The sequence below is a fragment of the Triticum aestivum genome, chromosome 3B (genome assembly GCF_018294505.1).
Source record: "Triticum aestivum cultivar Chinese Spring chromosome 3B, IWGSC CS RefSeq v2.1, whole genome shotgun sequence".
Taxonomy (NCBI): domain Eukaryota; kingdom Viridiplantae; phylum Streptophyta; class Magnoliopsida; order Poales; family Poaceae; genus Triticum; species Triticum aestivum.
In genome coordinates this window covers 82652977-82668333 of record NC_057801.1, presented here as the reverse complement: position 1 = coordinate 82668333, position 15357 = coordinate 82652977, and positions in this window count along the sequence as shown.

The following is a 15357-nucleotide window of genomic DNA, read 5'->3' as shown; positions in this document are numbered from 1 at the left end:
TCTTATACAAACTGAATGACTAGGATTTTGAACTCAAGAATCTAGTATTTTAAGTGTTCCATTTCGGATGACCTTACCATGCAATAAATGAGTTTCAATTCAAGGAGAGTGGGCCATGGTTGCCGCTCGGGCCAGCCCCATCCTAGCCTCCATCACCACCATCCAACCCTTGTCACAATCACCACCACCATGCCCCTGATAGTTGAAAGTGCGTTATATCGACTAGAGGGGGGTGAATAGGTGTTTTTTATGAATTCTTCACTGAGGAATTTGCCGGTGAGGAAATTCCTTAGCGAAGAACTACTTGCAGCGGAATAAGTACTCAGAAGTAAGCATGACAGAATACACACATAGTCATCGTAATGAAATGAAGACAAACACAGAGTACAGAAAGCGTAAACACAGGATAACACAAGATGAAGACAAACAAACTGAAGAAATTGAACTGAGAAAATTGAGAAAGTCTTCAGTCAAAGTCTTCAAACACAGATATGAACAATCACTCAACACAGTAATGAGAAAATGAAAGAGTTGAGGAAATAGAACCAGTAAGGTTGGTGAAGACAATGATTTGGTAGACCAGTTCCAACTGCTGTCTCAGTTGTACGTCTGGTTGGAGCGGCTGATTATTTAAACTCGAGGACACACAATCCCGGACACCCAGTCACTGAGCACGCAGCTCGGGACACCAAGTCCTCACCGTATTCTCCTTGAACTAAGGTCACACAGACCTCGTCCAATCACTCGTGGTAAGTCTTCAGGCGACTTCCAAACCTTCACAGACTTCGGTCACTCGGCGATCCACAATTCCTCTTGGATGCTCTAGACCATGATGCCTAACCGTCTGGAAGAAGCACAGTCTTCAAAGGTAACAAGCATCGGATCCACGCAGGATCAATCTCTTCAGTGATGCTCAATCACTTTGGGTTTGTAGGTGTTGGGTTTGGGTTTTTCCTCACTCGATGATTTTCGCTCAAAGTCCTCGGAGGATGGGTTGCTCTCAAATGACGAGTGTCAGTTTCTCTCAGAGCAGCCAACCAGCTAGTGGTTGTAGGGGGCGTCTATTTATAGCCTAGGGAGTAGCCCGACATGATAAGACATAAATGTCCTTCGATGATATGACCGTTAGGTGGATAAGATATTTTGGGACAGCTGGCGCGCAGCACAGCAACGGTCGGAAATTTGACTCTCAAATTCCTCAGGGCTATCATGTTCCTCACTGTGTAGGCAATCCGCACTAGCGAATTCCTAACTCCTCAGTCAGAACAAATTCCTCAACGACCAGAAGAACTTCGTCTCTATCACTAAAGAAATTGATTGAACTGTATGAGATTTCCAATGGCTTCACTCGAAGGGATTGGTAGGTGTAGGATTTTGAGTTGAGCATCACATGGAAATTTTTCCTTAGTATTTCCTCGACCCCCTCTAACAGTACGGTGTTTCCTATGACTCAAGAAAGAGAAAAACAAAACTATGAAAATGAAAGTCTTCAAGCTTCATATTCCTCGCATGAATATCAAGTCTTCACGGACACACCAATTTCTTCACTTTAAAAGTCTTCATGAAAGTCTTCAGGAATACCAAAATCTTCAGTCGAAGATATTCATTTTTAGGGGGCGACTTTCTCTATAAATATCAAACTCCTCATAGACTTATAGACATGTGTACACTCATAAACACATTAGTCCCTTAAGATATAAGTCTTCAATACACCAAAATCACTAAGGGCACTAGATGCACTTAAAATAGTGAAGGAAATATGCCCTAGAGGCAATAATAAAGTTATTATTTATTTCCTTATATCATGATGAATGTTTATTATTCATGCTAGAATTGTATTAACCGGAAACATGATACATGTGTGAATACATAGATAAACTAAGTGACACTAGTATGCCTCTACTTGACTAGCTCGTTTATCAAAGATGGTTATATTTCCTAGCCATGGATAAAGAGTTATCATTTGATTAACGGGATCACATCATTAGGAGAATGATGTGATTGACTTGACCCATTCCGTTAGCTTAGCACTTGATCGTTTAGTATGTTGCTACTGCTTTCTTCATGACTTATACATGTTCCTATAACTATAAGATTATGCAACTCCTATTTATCGGAGGAACACTTTGTGTGCTACCAAACGTCACAACGTAACTGGGTGATTATAAAGGTGCTCTACAGGTGTCTCCGAAGGTACTTGTTGGATTGGCATATTTTGAGATTAGGATTTGTCACTCCGATTGTCGGAGAGGTATCTCTGGGCCCACTCGGTAATGCACATCACTATAAGCCTTGCAAGCATTGCAACTAATTAGTTAGTTGCGGGATGATGTATTACGGAACGAGTAAAGAGACTTGCCGGTAACGAGATTGAACTAGGTATTGAGATATCGATGATCAAATCTCAGGCAAGTAACATACCAATGACAAAGGGAGCAACGTATGTTGTTATGCGGTTTGGCCGATAAAAGATCTTCGTAGAATATGTGGGAGCCAATATGAGCATCCAGGTTCTGCTATTGGTTATTGACCAGAGACGTGTCTCGGTCATGTCTACATAGTTCTCGAACCCGTAGGGTCCGCACGCTTAAAGTTAGATGACAGTTATATTATGAGTTTATGTGTTTTGATGTACCGAAGGAGTTTAGAGTCCCGGATGAGATCGGGGACATGACGAGGAGTCTCAAAATGGTCGAGACATATAGATCGATATATTGGACGACTATATTCGGACTTCGGTAAGGTTCCGAGTGATTCGGGTATTTTTCGGAGTACCGGAGAGTTACGGGAATTCGTATTGGGCCTTAATGGGCCACGCGGGAAAGGAGAGAAAGGCCCCAAAGGTTGGCAGCACCCATCCCCATGGACTAGTCCGAATTGGACTAGGGAGGGGGCGCCCCCTTCCTTCCTTCTCCTTCTCCCTTCCGTTCTCCTACTCCCACAAGGAAAGGAGGAGTCCTACTCCCGGTGGAAGTAGGACTCCCTCCCCTAGCGCGCCCTCCTCCTAGGTCGGCCGCCTCCCCCTTGCTCCTTTATATACGGGGGCAGGGGGAACCCCATAGACACAACAATTGATCATTGATCTCTTAGACGTGTGCGATGCCCCCTCCACCATAATCCACCTCGATAATATCGTAGCGGTGCTTAGGCGAAGCCCTGCGTTGGTAGAACATCATCATCGTCACCACACCGTCGTGCTGACGGAACTCTCCCTCGACACTCGGCTGGATCAGAGTTCGAGGGACGTCATCGAGCTGTACGTGTGCAAGAACTCGAAGGTTTCGTGCTTTCGGTGCTTGATCGGTCGGGCCGTGAAGACGTACGACTACATCAACCGTGTTGTTCTAATTCTTCCGCTTACGGTCTACGAGGGTACGTGGACACACTCTCCCCTCTTGTTGCTATGCATCACCATGATCTTGTGTGTGCGTAGGATTTTTTTTTTAAATTACTACGTTTCCCAACAATGGTATCAAAGCCTGGTTTTATGCGTAGATGTTATATGCACGAGTAGAACACAAGTGAGTTGTGGGAGATACAAGTCATACTGCTTACCAGCATGTCATACTTTGGTTCGGCGGTATTGGTGGATGAAGCGGCCCGGACCAACATTACGCGTACGCTTACGCGATACTGGTTCTACCGACGTGCTTTGCACATAGGTGGCTGGCGGGTGTCAGTTTCTCCAACTTTAGTTGAACCGAGTGTGGCTACGCCCGGTCCTTGAGAAGGTTAAAACATCACTAACTTGACGAACTATCGTTGTGGTTTTGATGCGTAGGTAAGAACGGTTCTTGCTAAGCCCGTAGCAGCCACGTAAAACTTGCAACAATAAAGTAGAGGACGTCTTACTTGTTTTTGCAGGACATGTTGTGATGTGATATGGTCAAGACGTGATGTTATATTTTATTGTATGAGATGATCATGTTTTGTAACCGAGTTATCGACAACTGGCAGGAGCCATATGGTTGTCGCTTTATTGTATGCAATGCAATCGCCATGTAATTGCTTTACTTTATCACTAAGCGGTAGCGATAGTCGTAGAAGCAATAGGTGGCGAAACGACAACGATGCTACGATGGAGATCAAGGTGTTGCGCCGGTGACGATGGTGATCATGACAGTGCTTTGGAGATGAAGATCACAAGCACAAGATGATGATGGCCATATCATATCACTTATATTGATTGCATGTGATGTTTATCCTTTATGCATCTTATTTTGCTTTGTTTGACGGTAGCATTATAAGATGATCTCTCACTAAATTTCAAGGAATAAGTGTTCTCCCTGAGTATGCACCATTACGAAAGTTCTTCGTGCTGAGACACCATGTGATGATCGGGTGTGATAGGCTCTACGTTCAAATACAACAGGTGCAAAACAGTTGCACACGCGGAATACTCAGGTTAAACTTGACGAGCCTAGCATATATATAGATATGGCCTCGGAACGCTGAGACCAAAAGGTCGAGCGTGAATCATATAGTAGATATGATCAACATAATGATGTTCACCGTTGAAAACTACTCCATCTCACGTGATGATCGGACATGGTTTAGTTGATTTGGATCACGTGATCACTTAGATGATTAGAGGGATGTCTATCTAAGTGGGAGTTCTTAAGTAATATGATTAATTGAACTTAAATTTATCATGAACTTAGTCCTGGTAGTATTTTGCAAATTATGTTGTAGATCAATAGCTCGCGTTGTTGCTTCCCTATGTTTTTATATGTGTTCCTAGAGAAAACTAAGTTGAAAGATGTTAGTAGCAATGATGCGGACTTGGTCCGTGATCTGAGGTTTATCCTCATTGCTGCACAGAAGAATTATGTCCTTGATGCACCGCTAGGTGACAGACCTATTGCAGAAGCAAATGCAGACGTTATGAAAGTTTGGCTAGCTCAATATGATGACTACTTGATAGTTTTGTGCACCATGCTTTATGGCTTAGAACTGGGACTACAAAAATGTTTTTTGAAACGTCACGGAACATATGAGATGTTCCATGAGATGAAGTTGATATTTCAAACTCATGCCCGTGTCAAGAGGTATGAGACCTCTGACAAATACTTCGCCTAAAAGATGGAGGAGAATTGCTCAACCAGTGAGTGAAAGAACATGCGATGCCCCCATGTTTGGTTTTGGTAATTGATGACAATCTCTATGGACTAATAGTTGCCTTGAGTTATATTTGAAGGTTTTGTTCATAGGCTTTTCTTGAAGTCCATGTGTTGGTTTCAAGGAGGTTATGAGTTGACCAAGGTGCTATTAAGGAATTATCCAAAGATTGGTCATGTGAGTGTTGAGCTTATTGCAAGCATGTCTTGAAGAAGAAGATTGTGTGATCATTCATGTTTACCTTCAAGACATCATCCAAATGAAGAGAGTTGCAAAGATTCAAGGTTGATCAAGACTAAGTCAAGAGTGAATCAAGTTGATCAACTCACAAAGCGTAGAAGATGTACCGAGAGGGATCAAGTGATCCCATGGTATGGTAAGCATTGTCCATTGCACTTTGTGTACTAACCCATGGTCTATGTGAGAGTTCTATGTGGGTTTAGGTACGTGTCCATGGGCTTGCTTCAAGAGGAAGATATCATACAACCCATGGAAAGGATGACATCAAGTGGTGATCGTCATCATGATTGCCGTGTGCAAGTTCAAGTGGAGCATCACGAAGAGATCAAGTGCTTGAATCTTATCATCCTTTGTGGTGTCAATGTTCTTGTGAAGATGTGCCGAAGAGAGGCTCACCCATAGTGGACTATGGGGGACCAATCATCTAGTCTTCATCGAGCCAACGCAATCAAGAAAGGTGGTCCAACTTGAGGGAGTCAAGATCGTCATCATCTAGCTCAAGTGGACCATGTGCAAGGAAAAGATTTTCCCTTGATAGGTTTTCTCTTTTACCGGTCTCGTGGTGGTAGTTGGGAGACCGGGTTATAGGATCGTTTGCCGTACTATCAAGGGGGGCTCTCAAGTTGGTAGCTTGATCGTATCGTTAGTAGAGATCTCAAACCATTGCATCCTTGCATCATGTTTATTGGTTCTTGTTTGGTTCTCTTTGTGAGTCTTAGAGCTTATGGTCATCTTGATGACAAGCTTGGTTTCATCGAATTCGGAGCTCGTATGCGAAAGTTGTGGTTGTTTTGATATTGCCTGTTTTACTTAGAGAGGTTGTACCGCCCCATAGAGAGGTTGTACCGGTTGACCGGTACAACTGGTGTTTGGAGCGGTTGTACCGCTCCAGAATTGGTCCGGAGGTTGTACCGGCCATGTACCGCTCTACCACCGGACTAGCTTCTGTTGTGGTGCGATTGTTGGGCGGTTGTGGGCCGGCTGTTCTGCTTATTGCCTGTTACCGGTTGTACCAGTGCTCTTAGCGGTTGTACCACTCCTATGTCTTTCTGCACATAACGGGCAGATTCGTGGGGACCTATTTAAGGGGGTCTTCTTCCCCAATGGTTCCCTAACTCTTGAGCTCGTTTTTGCCCCCATTGTTGACCTTCTTTGAGCTTGCTAACTCTCAATCCCTCCATGGATTCTTGCTAGTTTTTGAGGGAAAAGAGAGAGGAGATCTAGATCCACACTTCCACCAATCACTTTCTCCTCTATGTGAGGGGAACCCCTTGGATCTAGATCTTGGAGTTCTTTGTGTTCTCCTTCTTATTCTTCCTCTCACTTTCCTCCCTAGCATTAGTTGCTTGGGTGGGATTTGAGAGAGAAGGACTTGGGCACTCTGTGTGCCCTTGCCATTGCATTTGTGCATCGGTTTTAGTTCTCCACGGTGATACGTGGAAGTTACAAGTTGAGAAGCTTATTACTCTTGGGTGCTTGGTAACCTTGAGCTTGTACCTCTTGGGTGCTTGGGCGCCCTAGACGGTTGGTGGTGCTTGGAGCTCAATCATTGTGGCGTAAAGCTCCGGGCAAGCGGCGGGGTCTCCAATTAGGTTGTGGAGATCACCCCGAGCAATTTGACGGGTACCTGTGACCGTCCCCAAGGGTTGCCAAAGTGTACGGGTTTGGTAACCGCCCCCAAGGGTCGCCATTTGTACGGGTTCGGTGACCGCCCTCAAGGGTGCCTTAGTGAAATCACGGCATCTTACATTGTGCAAGGGCGTGAGGAGATTAAGGTGGCCCTAGTGGCTTCTTGGGGAGCATTGTGCCTCCACACAGCTCCAAACGGAGATTAGCATCCGCAAGGGTGTGAACTTCAAGATACATCGTCGTCTCTGTGTGCCTCGGTTATCTCTTACTCGAGCCCTTTACTTATGCTCTTTACTTTCTGATAGCCATATTGTTCTTTGTCATATTTCTTGCTATCGCATAGTTACTTATCTTGCTTAGCATAAGTTGTTGGTGCACATAGGTGAGCCTAGTTGTTTTAGGTTTTGTGCTTGACAAATTAACCGCTAGGTTTATTCCGCATTTTTTCAAGCCTAAACCGTAATTATTTTAAAGCGCCTATTCACCCCCCCCCTTTAGGCGACATCCACGATCTTTCAATTGGTATCAGAGCCTCGTCTCTCTTTGTTAGGCTTAACCGCCTAGAGAGTAAATATGTGGACTAGGGGATTAGGATTCTCTGACACTCTTAGTTTCGATGGCACAAATTTTGATGTTTGGGTAATTCGCATGCTTAATCTCTTTAGGGTCATGGACCCAAATTTAGAGCGAATTGTAGATATGGGTTTTTCTCCTCCAAAGGATCCCCAAAGATTATCTTTAGAGGATAAGAAAAACTCTTATCTCAATGCTCAAGATTCTAATGTGCTTTTCGATGCTTTGAGCAATGTAGTTATATTTGAACTCATGCCGTTCCGGGATGCTCATGAGTTGTGGACGAAGCTTCAAGATAAATATGGTGTGTCCAAGATTTGTGGGGATGATCGTTCTCCCTCCACCTCCGGTCGTATGGTCTTCTTAACTTCTTCTACTTCACCTACATGTGGTTTGCCACAAGGTAATGATATGGTGAGTAGTGTTGGTCATTGCAATGATGATAGTATGCTTATTGTGGATGATCCTTCATTGCTATATTATTGCAACGCTCCTTATTTGGGCTTTAACACTTCGAGCACTCCAAATGTTTCACGTGCTTGTGTTGATAGTCCTTGCATATCATGTAGAAATTGCTTGACTAAATCTCATGATGATATGCTTGCTATGTCTTGTTGCCATGATAAAAATGCATCTATTTCCTCGAATTGTTGTGCTAACAATGTAGAGGAAACCCAACACTCCATGTAACAAAATGTGGTGTTTAATAGTGCCTCAAGGGATCCTACACCATCATCTATTACTTTTTGCCTTATGGCTAAGGCGTCAAAGGTATCTCCTACTTTGTACCCCAATATGTCTCTTGATGATGATGTTGATGCTAATGATGATGAGGATAATTATGAAGAGAATGATAATGTTGCCTCCTTAAAAACTAAGGGGGAAATGATTTTTAAAGCTCTTCATAAAAATAAAATTGCTCGTTCCAACTTCATGGAAATAATGTCCATTGCCATTGATGGGAAGAAATACATTGAGGAGCTGGAATCTCATCTAGAGGAGCATGAGGTCACCATTGAGAAAATGGAAGCTCATGGGCGTGATTACACAAATGAGATCGCGGAGCTATCTCAAGCTCTTGAACATGAACAAACCACCTCCGAATCTCTTGAGGAGAATTTTGCTCTAGAAATATCTAGAGTGAGGGAATCTCATGATAGAGCTCTTGAGGTGGCCAATGATTTCAAAACTAAAAATGCTAAGCTTGAAGTTTCTCATGCTATACTCCTTGAGGATTTTGAGCACCTCGAAAATGGCTCAAGGGTCATCAAGGGTGAGCTCATCAAACTCACCGAGTCTCATGCCCAACTTGAAGCTTCTTAAAAGAGTTTGCCAAGTTGTCCTCTCCTATTGTTGTAAATGATGATGGTTGTGCTACTAACTCTATTACTTGTGAAGCATCCATTTTGAAGGAGAATGTTGAGCTACCGGCTCAACTTGAGGTGCTATCTAGCAATTATGGGAAATTGGAAGAAAGTCATGAAAAGCTCTCAAGCTCTCATGATGATCTTCTAGTATCCCATAATGTGCTAAAGATAGCTCATGAGGCCAGGATTGCTAAGGTAACATCTTGTGAGCCTCATGTGGATACTAGCACTACTTCTAGTCAAAATAGTATATTGCCATGTGCTAGTCCTTGTAATTCATCTACTCACAATGTTGGTACATCTTGTGATGAATTGCTTTCCTTGCCTTGTTGCTCTAACGATGAAGCTTATACTTCCTCTAGTACTTGTGTTGAGACTAACCATTTAGAGGAAATCAAAGAGCTCAAGGCCCAAGTCACTTCTTTGAAGAAAGACTTGGAAAAGTGTCATGAAGGAAAATTCACACTCAACAATATCTTGAGTGTGCAAAAATCCCCCAATGACAAAGGTGGACTTGGATTCAACTCCAACAAGAAGAAGAAATCCAAGATCAACAAGAAGAAGGGCCAAAAACAAGTCAAGAATTCAGCCAAGATTATTTGCTTCAAGTGCAAAATTGAAGGGCATCATGCTAGATCTTGCCCATTGAAGAAGAAGGCCATTAGTGACAAGCAACAAGGGAAGCGGCTACAAGTGCATTCTCATGCTCAACCTCAATTTGAAGAAAGGCCTCTTCCCAAGAAGACTCAAGCTAATGCTTCTCAAGTTGAGAAATCAAGTGAGAAGAAAGTGAAGAGTAGACGTTGCTATCTATGTCGTGAGAAAGGTTACCTTGCTTCTTCATGCACTAGTGGTAACTTATCCAACCCAATTGTTATTGATGATGTCTATTCTCTTGGGAAGGATAAGGTTGGCAATGTGTTTGCCAAGTTTGTTGGTACTCAAAGTGGTTTGAAGCAAAGAACCATTTGGGTAGCCAAGCCTATTGTGACTAACCTCTTAGGACCCAACTTGGTTGGGGACCAGCTAGCTCAAACTTGATCAATAGGTGTTGTTGGAGGGCATTGGAGACTTGGCTACATTATGAAGAATTAAGGGGACTTCATCACTCTTATTGTCTCAAGCCAAGTCAATTGAATCGTCAAGTTTATATCTTATATCCAATGTGCCTCCTTGCGGTAACTTGTACTTAAAATTGCTTACATTGAAAGTTACTTTCCCCCTTGCATGTTTTGGTTTTGTTCCTTGCATGTGTTTGTATATGATGTGTCTCCAAATTGCCTTTGTGTATGTTGGTTTGCACATCATGTACTTGTGTGTCGTTCGTTGAGCCTTAGTGCATCTTGGTTGTATCTTATTTGGCTCGTGTGAGAGATTAATGGAATATACCATTATGGGGGAGTGATGTGCTTTGTGCACTTCGCAATCCTATAAAGGTGGGTACATGGGGAATACCACTTAGTATTGATATTACAAGATTATCTAGTCGCTAGGTGGTATATCTCTCATGAGAAATTCAAATTCTAAATAGTCTGTTAATTATCTCTTGTTTGTTTCTCTTATTGCCTCTTGTTAAGTTTTTATTGGTATCACATTATGGGGGAGTAATATGCTATGTATATTACTAGCCTAGAAAATGTGTACATTTAAGATTTTGTCACCTAGTGTTGATATTGTAGATTATCTTGTTCCTAGGTGGCATGTTAGCTCTACAAGTTGCAACTTGCTTGTGTTTGGTGTGAAGATGATGTTGGATATCCTTGCTATCTACCAACGGGAATTATTTCCAAATACTTCTTGTCTTTTGACAAGTGGTAGTCACTTATGTGTGGTAGAATTTATTGATCATCTTTACATTGGCTTTTGTTTTTATTTGCCTTTTATCTTGCCAAGGTTTGTGTCAACTCCCGTTGTCTTCCATACCACTTGTGGATCTTGTTAATTTCTTGTTCTTGTCTAGTGTTTTCTAGATATAGTGAAAGTGGTGATCCCACCTTGTGCATTTTGTATTCAAAAGCAAATTCTCTCTAGTGCACAACTCGTGGGGGAGCTATCCTATTTTCTTTAGAACACTCTTCTTGTGATCCTTATCAAGTGTGTGTTGGTGGAAGGCAAGCCGTTTTCTTTTGGTACCTTGTGCCATCATGAAACTTTGTTGCGAGCTTGGTTTGTTTGGAACCATCCTCTCTTTGGGAGTTTGACATCTTTAATTTAGTGCGTATCAATGGATATCTCATTCCTTGACGTATTTTTAATGATATCTTCCAAGTGATGATTTATCTATTTGGTATCCTTTTTCACTTGGCATTTCATTTTCATTGGTTTCGGTTCGAGCATGCATATTTACTTCTTGTATGTTATTTGGCATGATTTCTTTCTTTGACTCAATATATAGGGGATACTCCACCTAGCCTCAATTTGGATGAATGTGCATGAAATTCATTTTCATATCTATATGCACATATTTATGTGGAGTTTGTCCTATGTATTGGTGTTTCTAACTATGTGGTCCCAATGAGTTTGGGTACCGTTTAGTTTGTGTTGCTCTTCTAGGAACATTTGGAGATGCATTGGATGCTCGGCTCACTCACAAGGAAGGTGTTTCCACCATGTGCTTATTGGAGTCAAGCTAGGATGATCAATGAACTACCATCTACCTTCAATTGGTATCTACTACATCCTTCCAATGGTATCTCGGTAACAAGTATCATCATCTACTTCATGCACACATTTCTTGCATCAACCTTGTGTAGGTTGTATCATGGCATCTATTCATTCTTTCTTGTGATTCTTGTTTCCTTTCTCAAAGCATCCCAATAATGATCTCATGTTGCTAGTTGTGATGTCTTTGATGGTTGTGTGGTAGGAATTCATTTATATACAATAAGACCATATCTAGCCATGTTCTATGCTTCCAAGCAAATATCTTATTGGTATATGTACGACTTCCTTTTGGATATCTTATTCCTTTGTGTTGTAACTATGTCGGGTGTACATCCTTCTTTGTAGACATATATCATCATGATTTCGTCTACCTAGAACCTTATACACCTGAGAGAAATTACATCTCTAGATGATATCCTTTCTTTCACGTCCACCTTGTCTTTCTTTTGTTATTTCTTTGGTGGCTCCGTGAAAGCTCTTGTCTTGAGTGCGGGTCTTATCTCGTTGCATCTTGATGCACTCTTTTGTGGTGAAGATCTTTTTCCTCATGCTTGTCTTGACGAGGCCTTTGCCATCTTAATTGGTATCCCTCGTCTTGATGAGGCTTTCATTTTCTATCTTCACCACGAGTTGTCACAAGCATAGGTTCTCTTCTGCTTATTAGTAAGCTTGTGAACCCATTTGCCAGTTGTGTGTGAGAATGATAGGCCTTGCACCGTGTGCCTCATTCTTTCAAGACTATGTTGATGCTTAATGCTCATCCTAATTTTAGTCTTCTCAAGTGCTTCGCCATGACTCACACACATTATTTTGGTTGAGCCTATTCTTAAGTTGCCTCTTTCACATGTTGCTCAACCATGTGCTTGTTGCAAGCGCTAGGCTTTGTTTCCTATTTGCTCACTTGCACTGGGTGTGAGTTTCTATTGATTTTGGGGGAGCTATGATCCTACTTTGTGCACTTTGTATTCAAATACAAAAACTCTTATGTGTGCACAAATCATGGGGAGCTTCTCTAGTTTCTTTAGAACACTCCCTTGCTCATATCATAATATCCTTTTTTCATGTGGCTCGTAGGATCATTGACCTAGTTGGTTCAATTGGTATCTTTTGATAGCTTGGTTCAATTGGTATCTTTTGGTTGCTTGATTGCTTGTTTCTCTCTTTGATTATGTCTTTGTGGCATATCTTCCTTTTGCAATCTTTGGGCCTTAATATAGTTTGTCTTCCTCCAAGTATTTACCGTTGGATATGTGTATTGCATTCCACTCTCTTGTCGAGAAATACACAATTTATGGAGGAACACATTTTATATTGGCCTTCTAAGCTTTTAGCCCATTTTGGCAATCGATGCCAATGGGGGAGAAGTTTCAGAGAGTTTTGTGGAGAAGTTTAGAGAGTTGTCTCCTCTTGCTTTGGTTTTGTTCCTTAGCATTTGCATCTCATTCGCATGCACTATTGGTTGTTGCATTGCATGGTGATGCATAATTCCTTATATAAACTCTCTTGAAAGTGATTGTCATAAATTACCAAAATGGAGGAGATTGAAAGAACATGCGATGCCCCCATGTTTGGTTTTGGTAATTGATGACAATCTCTATGGACTAATGGTTGCCTTGAGTTATATTTGAAGGTTTTGTCCATAGGCTTTTCTTGAAGTCCATGTGTTGGTTTCAAGGAGGTTATGAGTTGACCAAGGTGCTATTAAGGAATTATCCAAAGATTGGTCATGTGAGTGTTGAGCTTATTGCAAGCATGTCTTGAAGAAGAAGATTGTGTGATCATTCATGTTTACCTTCAAGACATCATCCAAATGAAGAGAGTTGGAAAGATTCAAGGTTGATCAAGACTAAGTCAAGAGTGAATCAAGTTGATCAACTCACAAAGCGTAGAAGATGTACTGAGAGGGATCAAGTGATCCCATGGTATGGTAAGCATTGTCCATTGCACTTTGTGTACTAACCCATGGTCTATGTGAGAATTCTATGTGGGGTTAGGTACGTGTCCATGGGCTTGCGTCAAGAGGAAGATATCATACAACCCATGGAAAGGATGACATCAAGTGGTGATCGTCATCATGATTGTCGTGTGCAAGTTCAAGTGGAGCATCACGAAGAGATAAAGTGCTTGAATCTTGCCATCCTTTGTGGTGTCAATGTTCTTGTGAAGATGTGCCGAAGAGAGGCTCACCCATAGTGGACTATGGGGGAGCAATCATCTAGTCTTCATCGAGCCAACACAAACAAGAAAGGTGGTCCAACTTGAGGGAGTCAAGATCGTCATCATCTAGCTCAAGTGGATCATGTGCAAGGCAAAGGTTTTCCCTTGATAGGTTTTCTCTTTTACCGGTCTCGTGGTGGTAGTTGGGAGACCGGGTTATAGGATCGTTTGCCGTACTATCAAGGGGGCTCTCAAGTTGGTAGCTTGATCATATCGTTAGTAGAGATCTCAAACCATTGCATCATTGCATTATGTTTCTTGGTTCTTGTTTGGTTCTCTTTGTGAGTCTTAGAGCTTATGGTCATCTTGATGACAAGCTTGGTTTCATCGAATTCGGAGCTCGTATGCGAAAGTTGTGGCTATTTTGATATTGCCTGTTTTACTTAGAGAGGTTGTACCGCCCCATAGAGAGGTTGTATCGGTTGACCGGTACAACCGGTGTTTGGAGCGGTTGTGCCGCTCTAGAATTGGTCCGGAGGTTGTATCGGCCATGTACCCTCTACCACCGGACTAGCTTCTGTTGTGGTGCGATTGTTGGGCGGTTGTGGGCCTGTTGTTCCGCTTATTGCCTGTTACCGGTTGTACCGGTGCTCATAGCGGTTGTACCGCTCCTATGTCTTTCTACACATAACGGGCAGATTCGTGGGGACCTATTTAAGGGGGTCTTCTTCCCCAATGGTTCCCTAACTCTTGAGCTCATTTTTGCCCCCATTGTTGACCTTCTTTGAGCTTGCTAACTCTCAATCCCTCCATGGATTCTTGCTAGTTTTTGAGGGAAAAGAGAGAGGAGATCTAGATCCACACTTCCACCAATCACTTTCTCCTCTATGTGAGGGGAACCCCTTGAATCTAGATCTTGGAGTTCTTTGTGTTCTCCTTCTTGTTCTTTCTCTCACTTTCCTCCCTAGCATTAGTTGCTTTGGTGGGATTTGAGAGAGAAGGACTTGGGCACTCTGTGTGCCCTTGCCATTGCATTTGTGCATCGGTTTGAGTTCTCCACGATGATACGTGGAAGTTACAAGTTGAGAAGCTTATTACTCTTGGGTGCTTGGTACCCTTGAGATTGTTCCTCTTGGGTGCTTGGGCGCCCTAGATGGTTGGTGGTGCTTGGAGCCCAATCATTATGGTGTAAAACTCCGGGCAAGCGTCGGGGTCTCCAATCAGGTTGTGGAGATCGCCCCGAGCAATTTGACGGGTACCGGTGACCGCCCCCAAGGGTTGCCAAAGTGTACGGGTTCGGTGACCGCCCCCAAGGGTCGCAATTTGTACGAGTTCGGTGACAGCCCTCAAGGGTCCCTTAGTGGAATCACGACATCTTGCATTGTGCGAGGGCGTGAGGAGATTACGGTGGCCCTAGTGGCTTCTTGGGGAGCATTGTGCCTCCACACCGCTCCAAACGGAGATTAGCATTCGCAAGGGTGTGAACTTCGGGATACATCATCGTCTCCGCGTGCCTCGGTTATCTCTTACCCGAGCCCTTTACTTATGCTCTTTACTTTGTGATAGCCATATTGTTCTTTGTCATATTTCTTGCTATCGCATAGTTACT